At 33.2% G+C, this 12,627-nt stretch overlaps 1 long non-coding RNA gene across 1 annotated transcript; it reads right to left on the reverse strand.

Annotated features, from left to right (window-relative positions):
* Positions 1–2,354: 2,354 nt before the first annotated feature.
* LOC134233229 (uncharacterized) lies at positions 2,355–5,247 on the reverse strand. Its single transcript, XR_009984939.1, has 3 exons — positions 5,166–5,247; positions 4,568–4,633; positions 2,355–2,593 (listed from the first exon to the last, which is right to left on the reverse strand). It is a non-coding gene; the product is annotated as an uncharacterized LOC134233229 (long non-coding RNA).
* Between the last annotated feature and the right edge of the window lie 7,380 nt (positions 5,248–12,627).

The raw sequence follows: 12,627 nt of genomic DNA on the forward strand, positions 1-12,627 counted from the left end.
GAGCAACAATGTAAAGAATGAAGGGCAAAATTTTAAGTTGTATAAAGGGCAACAATGTAAACTTTAAGGGCATTTAGGGCAACAATATAAAGGGGCAAGGGCAACAATGTAACAGGGGAATTAAGGGCAACAATATTAAAGACCACAAAGGGCACAATGTAAAAGAGGAAGGGCAACAATGTACAGGATCATTAAGGGCAAAAATTTAAAGGAGCATTATGGGCAACAATGTAAGGAGCACTGTCTGAGGGAATAATGTAAAGGAAAAAGGGCAAATTTTAAAATGCAAAGGAACATTAAGGGCAACAATGTTGAGCAACGGCAAAAATTTCATTGTCAGAGTAAGTGCAGGAAAGACTAGGTGACAAGACACCTCTGTCATTATAAAAAAAATTTTCAAAGCCTTAATTTGTTAAAACTACACTTTACTTAAAATAGATTAATTCTAATTATCGTATAAGTGGAAATTTTAGCAAGATCAGAAACCTTTAGAAATTTGTTCTTAAAAATTGGTAATTTATTTTTGGCAAGGTGTAATTTTAGCAATTCTAAAATGCTCAAAATATATATAAAGAAGCTTTTACAAATTAAACGCAATTTTTTTAGCCATATTCAGTTTAAGCAATCTCAGCACCCATGCTAATAATGCCAAACTTTAATCCTCAGTAAAAATTCTGCTTATACAGTATTTTGAACTGCAACTTCATTCATGTATATTTTAAAAAAATCCAATTCATCATTTAATAGTACACTGTTACAGTACTTTCCATGATGGAAACACGTCAAGTAATATCTACAGTAGTATACAGATTGTAAAGATTTAAAGACTCAATTTTTTCAACATTTGTCTTGCTAATCCACATGATGCACTGACAAAGAAAACATGTAGGATTTGCTTTTATAGCTTGCTATAAGGTACTTTTCTTCTCTGATGGCCTGATAATGGACAATTAATTGCTCAATAAAGAGAACTGAAGTGTGCACAAAGAGAGAAAATCAATCTATAAACAAACAAGGCCAAAGACCAAAAGCCTCTACAGTGCTTCTACCATAAGATACAGTGCAGAATTGTAATATAATGATAAAATTGAAATTATTTTTTCTGTTATAATTATGTCGCATCTAAGAAACAATCACTCTTGATTATTATATCAATTGTTTCTCTTATTGAAATAATTTCCATTCAATTTTTTTATATAGTTATGAAGAAATCTGATTATATGTGCTAAAACCAAACATAAAATGTTATATGTTTCTCTTTAGTCACAATGTCTGCATCCAACATGTAAAAATTATTTAAATAAATTTTTAAAGCTTATATAAAAATAGCACTTAATTACCATAGTGAATTCTAGCCTTTAATTTTCAAGAAAAAATGTAAAATGCTGCCGATTTATTAACTTATCACTGTCAATTATCAAATGATAAAAATAATAAATTTTTCATTTCAAATTAAAATTTGCATTTCTAGACCATGCATGTTCAGTGGATCTGCTAATTAATCTTACCGATATTATTTGGCTAGTGATGAAAATTTATATTTGCAAAGAATAAATAACAAAATTTATTGTTCTGGTACCATTTGGAATTGAGCTATGACAATAAAATATCATTTGACAGTTGTTAATAAAAATTACTTTTTAAACATGTTAAAATTCCCCAATACATGACTTTGTAATGCGAACAAAACCAATTTATAAATAAGCATCGATGATCCCCCTATCCCCTTGTTGAATTTGTTAACATTATATTACTATTAGCAAAGGTGCAATATCAAAAAATTTTAATGAAATATGAGTTGGGCCAGACATCCCATGATTTCTATGGGAGAAATCCTTGTGCCTTATACATACATCAATTACTGTAGTTGATGCATTAATATTAAAATACTATAATACCAGTTAAGAGACCTATTAATATTTAACCTGTAAATTATTCTAACCATAAAAAAACCTCCCAGTATAATGCAACAAGTTTCATTGATTTAACAAGTTGGCAGTCTGCATTGCTAATACAAGTACATTAGTGACTACAAGCACGGCAAGCGCATATATTTGATATTCATTGAAATAAAATCAGAATAATTCCATACTTAGCTGAAAAGCTTCATAATGACTCAGTGATTCAACAAACTGCAATGTCCATTATTACCCGGATTAAGAATTTACACCTGACATGGTACTTGAGCAGTTTGGCATATACATGTACTAATTACCCCTCATCATTACTTGAAGACTCCAAAACAGAACAATACACTTAAAATAAAACTTACGGAACAAGTGTGAAAATCCTAATGACTCCAGAAAAAAAATTGCAGGCTTATTCCCAATCGGGAAGGAGAAGTAATATGGAAGCATCACTTGTGGACAGAATTTGATCCGATGCTGTATTGTTATCAGAAGCTGCACGTGGCTGGCAGATCGAGAGGTTGTAACAATGTGATCGTCAGTGTGTATATAATGTCCATGTGATTCTGTAGCCAATATAGTCTAGGATTCCGACTACTGCTATCTGCCTGGTCACCAACCAGCAAAAATCAATAGGTCCTCTCTGACTCATAAACATTGCCAATGTTGCTTAAACTCTAGGCGAGCTGAAATGACATCGTTAGAGAGTTCTTGGGGCCAAAAGAAAAAAAAAGATGTAAAAGAAATTTTTCCTTTTAAGATGAAGCCCAGAAAAAATAAAATATTTGCTTGGATAAATTTAAAGAGAAAGGGAAATTGATCAATTAAAGTTACGGCTCAGATATCATTTTTCTCTTTGATAAGGTATAATCAATTTGGAAAACAAAAACATATTTTCATTATTTTGCCATTATCAAGTTCTATCCTTATTTCCAAGGCTTTTTATTGCCTCTAAAATTCATCACAAAAATCAACCAAAAATAAATATATTCACATTTGTTCATCTCTAATCTGAACCACATTTCACCTCAAAACAAGAGCCCATGGGCCACATCGCTCACCCGAAGCATTGTGGCTAGGAAAAAGTAGAAATTGGTTTACAATACTATTTGAAAAGTTTAAATCCAAAGAAAGGTTTGGCCCTGCCCTATCCCCGTGGGTCATGATTTGAACAAACTTGAATCTTCACTACCTGAGGATGCATCCATATAAATATGAGCAATTATGGCTTTGCTATTCTTGAGAAGAAGTTTTTTAAAAAAATTTTCCTATATATTTCTATATAAAACTTTGGTTGCCCATTGTGGCCCCGCCCTACCCCGGCGGTCATGATTGGAACAAACTTGAATCTACACTACCTGGGGATACTTCCATATAAATATGATCAATTATGGCTTTGCTGTTCTTAAGAAGAAGATTTTTAAAGAATTTTCCTATATATTTCTATATAAAACTTTGGTCGGCCATTGTGGCCCTGCCCTACCCCCGGGGGTCATGATTTGAACAAACTTGAATCTACACTACCTGGGGATGCTTCCATATAAATATGAGCAATTATGGCTTTGCTGTTCTTGAGAAGAAGATTTTTAAAGAAAATTTTCCTATATATTTCTATATAAAACTTTGGTTGCCCATTGTGGCCCCGCCCTACCCCGGCGGTCATGATTGGAACAAACTTGAATCTACACTACCTGGGGATGCTTCCATATAAATATGATCAATTATGGCTTTGCTGTTCTTAAGATGAAGATTTTTAAAGAATCTTCCTATATATTTCTATATAAAACTTTGGTCGGCCATTGTGGCCCTGCCCTACCCCCGAGGTTATGATTTAAACAAACTTGAATCTACACTACCTGGGGATGCTTCCTTATAAATATGAGCAATTATTGCTTTTCTGTTCTTAAGAAGAAGATTTTTAAAGAATTTTCCGTATATATTTCTATATAAAACTTTGGTTGCCCATTGTGACCCCGCCCTACCCCCGGGGGTCATGATTTGAACAAACTTGAATCTACACTACCTGGGGATGCTTCCATATAAATATGAGCAATTATGGCTTTGCTGTTCTTGAGAAGAAGATTTTTAAAGAATTTTCCTATATATTTCTATGTAAAACTTTGGTCGGCCATTGTGGCCCCGCCCTACCCCCGGGGGACATGATTTGAACAAACTTGAATCTACACTACCTGAGGATGTTTCCCCATAAGTTTCATCTTTCCTGGCACAGTGGTTCTTGAGAAGAAGATTTTTAAAACATACCACCAAATCTTCACTAATTCTCAATTATCTCCCTTTGAATGAGGGCGTGGCCCTTTACTTGAACAAACTTGAATCCCCTTCACACAAGGATGCTTTGTGGCAAGTTTGGTCGCTAAATTGGCCCAGCGGTTCTTGAGAAGAAGTCGAAAATGTGAAAAGTTTACAGACGGAGGACAGCTGGACAGACGGACGCCGGACAAAATGTGATCAGAAAAGCTCTCTTGAGCCTTCGGCTCAGGTGAGCTAAAAAGTATAAGAAATTGCAACTGTTTTGAAGGTTGTTTCCATGCAATAAGTCAAAAAGGAATATGGATTTTTTTTCTTCCACTTTCGTTCACAATATGTTATACCAAGCAATTTATTATTGATCAATTGATATTCCATCTCCGTATACTTACCAATCCAAGACAAATTTTTTAATTATCCAGGATTCCGATACATTCTTCCTCTTTTATTGCTGAAACCTAAAAAGAAATTCAAAAGATTAGGAAAAGGATTTCAAAGCTTGATACACCAGGAAAATGTTTGAATTTATTTCATATATATTCTACAGGCTCTAATGTTAGGGAAGAAAAAGAAGGATTTGAACACACACACATGAAAAAAAGTATTTCATTAAAATGATAAAATAGAGGATGGAAAAGAGAAGTATTTGTTATATTAGGAAACACATATTTAAAAAAAATGTTAATTAAGCTATCGTGTGAAGTACTTGTCTGAAGGTAAAAACAAGAACAAATAATCCTATTTCTTCATTCCTGTTAATTATTAATTAGTGCATGCAACTTTATCATGTCTTTATCTGTGAAGTTTTACTTAGGCCCAAACTGGACAACCAAACCATAGAGAGGATGTGCACCAGCCAAACAGATTAATAAAGGACACTTGTATCCACATTACTTGATATCAAGAATGTTGACCATATACTTGCTGCACAGATCTCAGAATAAGGTGGCTATATAGCTAAGCCAGCTCACAAAAATTGGAGCAATATACCTGACTATTGGCTAACTTTCACAGGGTTCTTTGCATTTCTCTGTCCACTTCATCATGTATTGTTCATGCTTATTCCTCATGTTCCTTGTTAATTTGGATTATGAATAGAAATTGGGGCATCTTGATTCTGGAAAACATTACATAAACATGTGGATAAATAAAAAAGTTAGCTAAAACAAAATTTGTTATCATTCATTCATGCACATGATGCAGTAAAAATAATATTATACATCAAATCTCTTCACACAAAACCACTTTCATAATTATCATGATTATACAGTGTTATACCAGAAAAGGGCATATGTATGTGTGGAGTTATTTCCTATTGGTCACCATCTTCGCTAGCCAAGGGTTTCTGATAGGCTACACTCCTCATAAACCCTTGGCCTACGGTGAAGTCAAAAGATGGGATTGTTTTCGTTATGTGATCTTGAATCTATCAGGTACGCACAGATTGCGTCATCGATAGAAATAAAGACGCGTGTTTACAAAAAATTAAATCAAAGTTTTTTCAAGAATAATTAATAAGCAATAATTTAGTTTTGTTTATTTATTATTACTACATGTAGTACAAATCTGAAGCTTCAATACAGATTTTTAATCACATATATTATTTAGAAGATATTGGATGACACCATAGCTATTCATAGGATTGCATGTTATCTTACGGATCGTCATTTACTTGCGTTTTTCATTCGGATTTCCTGAGATTAAAGAGTCAAGAAGTATCCCAAACGCAAATATCGTCATTAACAAAAATCAATTGCTGATCATGCTGATTGGTCGACTGGGTGTACCGAATCCCAATCAGAACTCGAGAAAAAAACCCAACTTCTAACAACACCGTATGCCAAGGGTTCCATAGGAGAGTAGCGTATCAGAAACCCTTGGCTAGCGAAGATGATTGGTCACCATCTTGGAGGTCAAAAAGTCCTAATTCCTTCATAATTAATTCAATAAATTTGTTTTAACTTAACATGGGCAACTGGATGAAGATGACGCATTAAAAATGTTCTTTTTACAAAAATTCTTTCATTCATAATTTTAGTCATTAAAATTTTTGGTCCTTATATTTGTGTTATATGAAGAATTGGTTGCTTAAAAAAGAGGAAAATTAATTTGCTAGTTATTCCTCCAAGATGACAACCATGAGAAATAACCTGCAGGGAGAAAACTATCTGTTATTATAACATGTCTGATTATATGATATTAAAGTCTCTGGTTATAAAGCAAAAGTACAGTGCATACCTTTTATGAAGTTCATGTGAATGACATCAGTGTAAGAAATTACACATGAAATGTACTTATAACAGGAGGCCCATGGGTCACACCACTCACCTGAGATACCATGACTTTTGTCTGTGGCTTCTTCTGTTCTTTATCAGCAGATATATTCCCTCTTTATTCCTCTGAAAAATTAAGAAAATATATTTGGTGGCTTTAAATAAAAGGAAAGAAAAAGAATAGGAGACAGTTTCACTGACATCAAATAATGCTTGGTATTAAAATGCACACTTGAATTTTAAATGGAAAGATTGGTAGCCGAGGTAGTGGGACATATGATTTATTTACTAACATGATACTGTGATGATATGATTTTAAACATTTGACTTTCCACGTGTAAAAAAAAATTAATTTAGCTACACCTGGGGGTCATGATTTGAATGCACTTGATCTATATTACCACAGAAGTTCACTTAAGTTTTATCTTTTCTGGCCCACTGTGGACCTTAAGAAGATTTTAAATTTCTGCCATTTCCTTATTATCTCCCCTTGCAAGATGTGACTGTTCATTTGAATCCCTTTTAACCGAAGTTACACTGCCCCAAATTTGGTTGAAATTGGATCATTGGTTCTGCATGGAGAAGATGTCAAGTGTGAAAAATTTAAGACTTTATGCCAACTACTACAATGGCTACAGACTGTTGGTAGATTTTGATAGGAGGGCTCATAATAAAAAGGTTTGATCTCTCATTTCTGACCTTTAGAGAAGAACTCTCCTGCATAATTGTACCTCAGATCAGATCAGTAAGTGAACTCTGAATGCCCTAAATGGACTAAGGCCACCACACTGTAAGCTTCTTATGAATACCAACAAATTGATTGATGAGGATGAACAAGTCCATATTAATGTAACCACTAATAACGCTCCTGTTCTCATGTAATGATAGGACAAAGTTGTGCATGGAACTGGCCATTGGCTGTATCCTTTTTTCATAAGGGAATAATAATTTACTAGACAAAATAAATGATTATGTCTGGACAATACAATAGTACATATATGTATCTTGACTGGTCTGTTGCCTCCTCCATGTCCCTGAAAGTTTAGAATATAACTAAGGTATCTGAAGTTAATATGACAGTTGATATATACATCGTAACATGTACTGTAGACATATTTTTTTCCACCGTACACGGGGTCATAATTCTGCAGCATCTCAATTTCCGTTTAATCCACAGGTTGAAAATTGCGCGGATTCTCAGACTGTCACTATATGACTTGCATTCATATTAAGTACGCTTGGACAAATTTCCGCGGAAAATTTAGACCGTGTACAGTGTAAATTAATACCACACAGAAAAAAAGTACTTTTGCAGTATTTCAAAATTATGAAATCAAATCATCAAGTCCACCATTACATGTAGGCCTAAACCTTTTTGATATAATCAGATAACTCGCACATCAACTATACTAAAGCAATTAGCTGCAGTAGCGTTATGGTTTTTTATAGTAGTCTTGACCATAACGTTATGGTCAAGACTACTATAAAAAACCATAACGCTATATACAGATCTGCAGCTATAAAGCAATATGAGCTGCATTTTTGACACAGAAAAAAAATATTTCAAATTTGTAATTAACTATTTCATTGAGAGAAAAATAAAATGTTTATAAACTTCTGTTGTTCATATTTGCTATGGAAGAACTTTTTATAAGCTTTGATTGAAGCAAAATTGAATTATTGTCGTCCTGTACAATAAAGATTTCTTATATAATACTGTATATTTGGTTGCACATAAATTTTTCTTCTAAATCATTTTTAAATTTTATTTAAAGTCCTTTTGATCATAAGGGTTTAAGATGATATGCAGATTAATCATAATAACACATTTTATCTGCAAAATAAAATTCTCAAAAATGCACTCATATTGCTTTAAACTGTAATCTTTTTTTTTTTTAATTTTGTGATGGCTGGTCACTGGTGCTTGTGGCCACGCCCCCCCCCCCCCCCCCCCCGCAAATATCACTATGGCCAGTCTGGGTCCAAAGATTCATCTCTTTTTCATAAATTTATCTTCTAGTACACATCAGCTGCACATGTATCCATATGAAAAAAAAAAAAAATCCCAGAAAAAAACAGAATTAACGTTTCATTATTTCCAAAAACACCCTTTCATGAAAGAGACTTCAGTATACATAATCAAATAATTATCAAATGAAATAGATCTAGATTTTTTGGGAAATATGCTGGAAACAGAGTACTTCTTTGTAGCGAGTCTCTCAAAAACAAATGCATGGAGTCCTACACAGTCCTGTTTAATCAGTTATTTCAGTGTATAAGAAGACAGACACAGCAATGCATTTCAGTGATTAATAAAATATCCTACATATTTATATTCTACAAAACTTTCTATCTTACCACATTCAGCAACGGTTACCACAATAACAAACTTTACAGCAAATTACATCTTTCTCGTGATTCTGCTGCTGCTGAACTTCTTTCCACTGAAGAGTGATCAAAGGAACATAACTCTTGGATCAACAGTTCTAAAATCCAAACACTGCAGTGCGCGCGCGCGCGCGAGAGAGAGAGAGAGAGAGAGAGAGAGAGATGGGATGAAACAGTCATTCCCGTATAATTAATACAATTGCCAAGTCCATAGTATTGAAAAACGAATTTATGAGCAATGGTTTTATATGTCTCTGATTTGAATGATAAAGTAAACATCCTTTGCCCCCCTTTTTTGTTGCAGCATAGTCAAATCAAAGTACTGAAAGTACTGGGAAGCGCTAAGCATGTTGATTTGAAATTCAGAATTATTTTGAATTTCAACTTGTATTGAATTTTAAGCGATATGTTGTCAGTGCGACAGCGCTAGGTCAAGCAGAGTTGTTTGGTACATAATCAAATATGTTAGTCCTGAATCTATTAGAGGTAACATTTGCGTATAAATTGCTATTTATTGGAAGGGAGATGGTAATCAAGTTTTCCGATGATACTTTTTTCAGTTTTTTAGAGTTTAAATGTACCGTTACAATTGCAGTGGCGTAGCTACCATGTATGCTTGTATGCTCGAGCATGCACATCATTTTGAAAAAAAAGATAATGAGACTCTATGACTTAACTCCTTCTCAGTCATGTACAAATTAAATCATACACTGTAGTATCAAAAAAAGTTATAATAAATGCATAAATTCAATTTTTCTTCTTCTAATTTTCTTTACTGATTACATGTACACTTGTGTAGTTTTACTACTTAAAAGAAAAAATAAAGTCACTGACACTGTAAGTTCGGAAACTATTATGGCAGCTACAGTCAAAAATTTGACTATTTTTAAGCATTTCATTTTCTCAAATCAAATCAAGTTTTAGGGTTGAATTTACAAAAATACTTATTTTATCAGATGAATTTAGTAGATTGTTCTGAGCCACTTTTATTTTATTTATTACCTTAGGTAATATTCTTTTTTTCTTTCTTAATTTTTGCGGAAAAAAAAATCACCGAAAATTTTTATACTGGCCAAATATTCACCAAGTTAGTTAATAGATGCTTCAAAACTACGATAGCCTGTCCTGTATTACTTAAAAATTAAGTCTTTTTTTTTTTTTTTTTTTTTTTTTTTTTTTGAAAATCGTCTCTCTACTGTTATAATTGCTCCTTGGGTTTATTTCTAATGATAAAACGTTGTCAAGATATGTATTTTCTTCACTTTCTTTTATGATTTTATGAGTGTTTAAATCGTCAGAAACCAGGAGCTTCCGGAGGCTTCGCCCCCTGGGCCCCCACCAGTTCTTTGCCCTGGACCAACTGGGGGCCTCAGGGCGGCCCCCAGACCCCTTGCCAATTTGAGCATGCACTTTATTTTCAGCCTAGCTACGCCACTGAATTGCTAGAAAATGTATATTTTGAAATAAATTTGAAAATGTCGCTAAAATGCCTCTCACTTGTGTGCAACACTAAAAACTAAATTCTGGTGATCATTTTTAATACCAAAATCATTCTGCGTTTACGAGTGTTTCAAATTGAAGATTGGCATCATGTTTGTAACATCGTCATGTGACAAAACTCTATGTAGATGAACATCCGTTGAATTAACGCCCTTTTTGTCAGATACATTTAATAGGTAAATAAACATATGAATATAAAACTACATGTATTATATTTATCTTTCGATGCTATCCTCATGATCCTTCAATCTCTGATTTTCAAATACATGATTTATGGCAAATACTGTTGTAACATTTGTGCTGATATCACAATTTGTTTTACTCATTTGTAAATATTTGTTTTTTTACAATAATTTTTTTTTTTACACTTTTCTTCTTTAGAATAAAAAAAACACATTAAACTATGGAATGCCATATACGACAGCCAACTGCTTACTGCCAACTGTCAGCTTCTTACTGCCAACTGCCACACATATTTGAATAAATTTTATATTAATATTGATATGTATATATGAATTTTCAAAAAAAAAACAAAAACAAACAAACAAACAGGCGCGGATCCAGGACATTTTTTTCCAAGAGGTCACCCTGGTAAAATAAAATTGACTAAATGACCATTATGTTTTAATTTATGTAATATTCAATATACAGTGTATGCCATTGATAAAATACATTGTATATTTTTATTTTCTTATTTGAAATACATGTAAGTAATAAAATGACTTTTTTCTGCTTTTAATCTTAGAAGAAGTAACACCCCCACCCCCGGAGACAACAAAACCTTTGAAGAGAGAAAATTACAAAAAGAAGATCTGTCGTTTCGCAGATAAAGATGTTTTGAAAATAAATTTATATTTTCCGTTATATTCTATATAATTCCCTCAAATTAAAGATGTATATCATCTCTCTGTGTTATAATGTTTCACATGCAAATGTCTTGGGGTTGGGGGTGGGGCATTTAAAATTTGTACAGTCATGGGTTAATGTATAAACTAAACGAACTAAAACTGATCTTGGACCCTCCACGTAGAAAACGCCGATCAAACATTTATACGAGTCGTATCTCTTTGTTTTTACAAATATGATATGTTTTACATGCATAGATCTAGAGAGAGAGGTCCAGACCACCCCTCTGAAATTTATAAAGTTATTTAATGCACAAATTAAACCAACTAAAAGTTATTCAATGTATAAATTAAATCAACTAAAAGGAACTTCGAACCCACCCCCTCCCCCGAAAACGCGGTTTCGTGTTAAGTTTTTATATAAAAAATGTCAGAGACATGAAGGTATGACGCATGAGAACCCCCTCTTCCCGGCCGAAATAAATTTTCACATTAAGGAAAGGACTTTACGTTTTTTTCTTGTCAAGAAATTTCTGGGTTGGATTTTTTTCTTTAACATCAAGCGACCCCATCTCACTAGTGAAGGGTTTCCGATCCGAAATCTACTCTACAACGTTGTAGAGTAGATTAGGATCGGAAACTTGTTGGCTGGCGAAGATGAGTGACCCTCTTGGAAAAAATGTTCCAGATCCGCGCCTGTTTTTTTAAAAAACAAATTCACATGAATATCAATTTAAAAATAAAATTTATTCAAATATGTTTGGCAGTTAGCAGTAAGCAGCTGACAGTTGGCAGTAAGCAGTTGGCTGTCGTATATGGCATTCCATATTAAACCCCCAAAAGCATTTTTTGACTATTGTAAAAATTAATTTAAAATGCTTCAGTATTTCTTCAACGGACGCTTGATGCTTTACAACATTCTTTACTTGTGTATGTATGATCTTCACTACCATTAAAACATGCTGAGAGGTATAACATCTTTACGGCATTGTTGTGCCATATTTAAAAAGGAATACTGATAATAATTGCTCATTATTTTTCTGCTATTTTAATGATAGGTATAATTAGAAAAGACCAAGAAAGAAAATATATATGCAAGTATTAATCTCAAGTATTAATAAATCTTTCATAAAGATATACAACATTGTTTTATTTTGTTTGCTTAACATTGCATTAGCCCTATTCCTGTCTATTGCGAAGAACGTTAATTAAGGTTTTAGCATTTTCGACATATACTGCACACTACGCACAAAATTTTAAAGCACAATATTCTGAGAAATCAGCTTTTCTATTTGAATGGATTTTGAAAACACAATCACCACATGCCCTAAATGTCTGTACAGCCACAGAGACTGCCTTTCCTTTCGAATTATTTACATAATATGTTTTACCCATATGATACAAGTATAGACTTCAACACAAGTAAAGACATTAAAATAACCATAA

The sequence above is a fragment of the Saccostrea cucullata genome, unplaced genomic scaffold, assembly GCF_032062105.1.
Source record: "Saccostrea cucullata isolate Sc308-1 unplaced genomic scaffold, CSIRO_AGI_Scuc_v1 ctg6878, whole genome shotgun sequence".
Taxonomy (NCBI): Eukaryota; Metazoa; Mollusca; class Bivalvia; order Ostreida; family Ostreidae; genus Saccostrea; species Saccostrea cuccullata.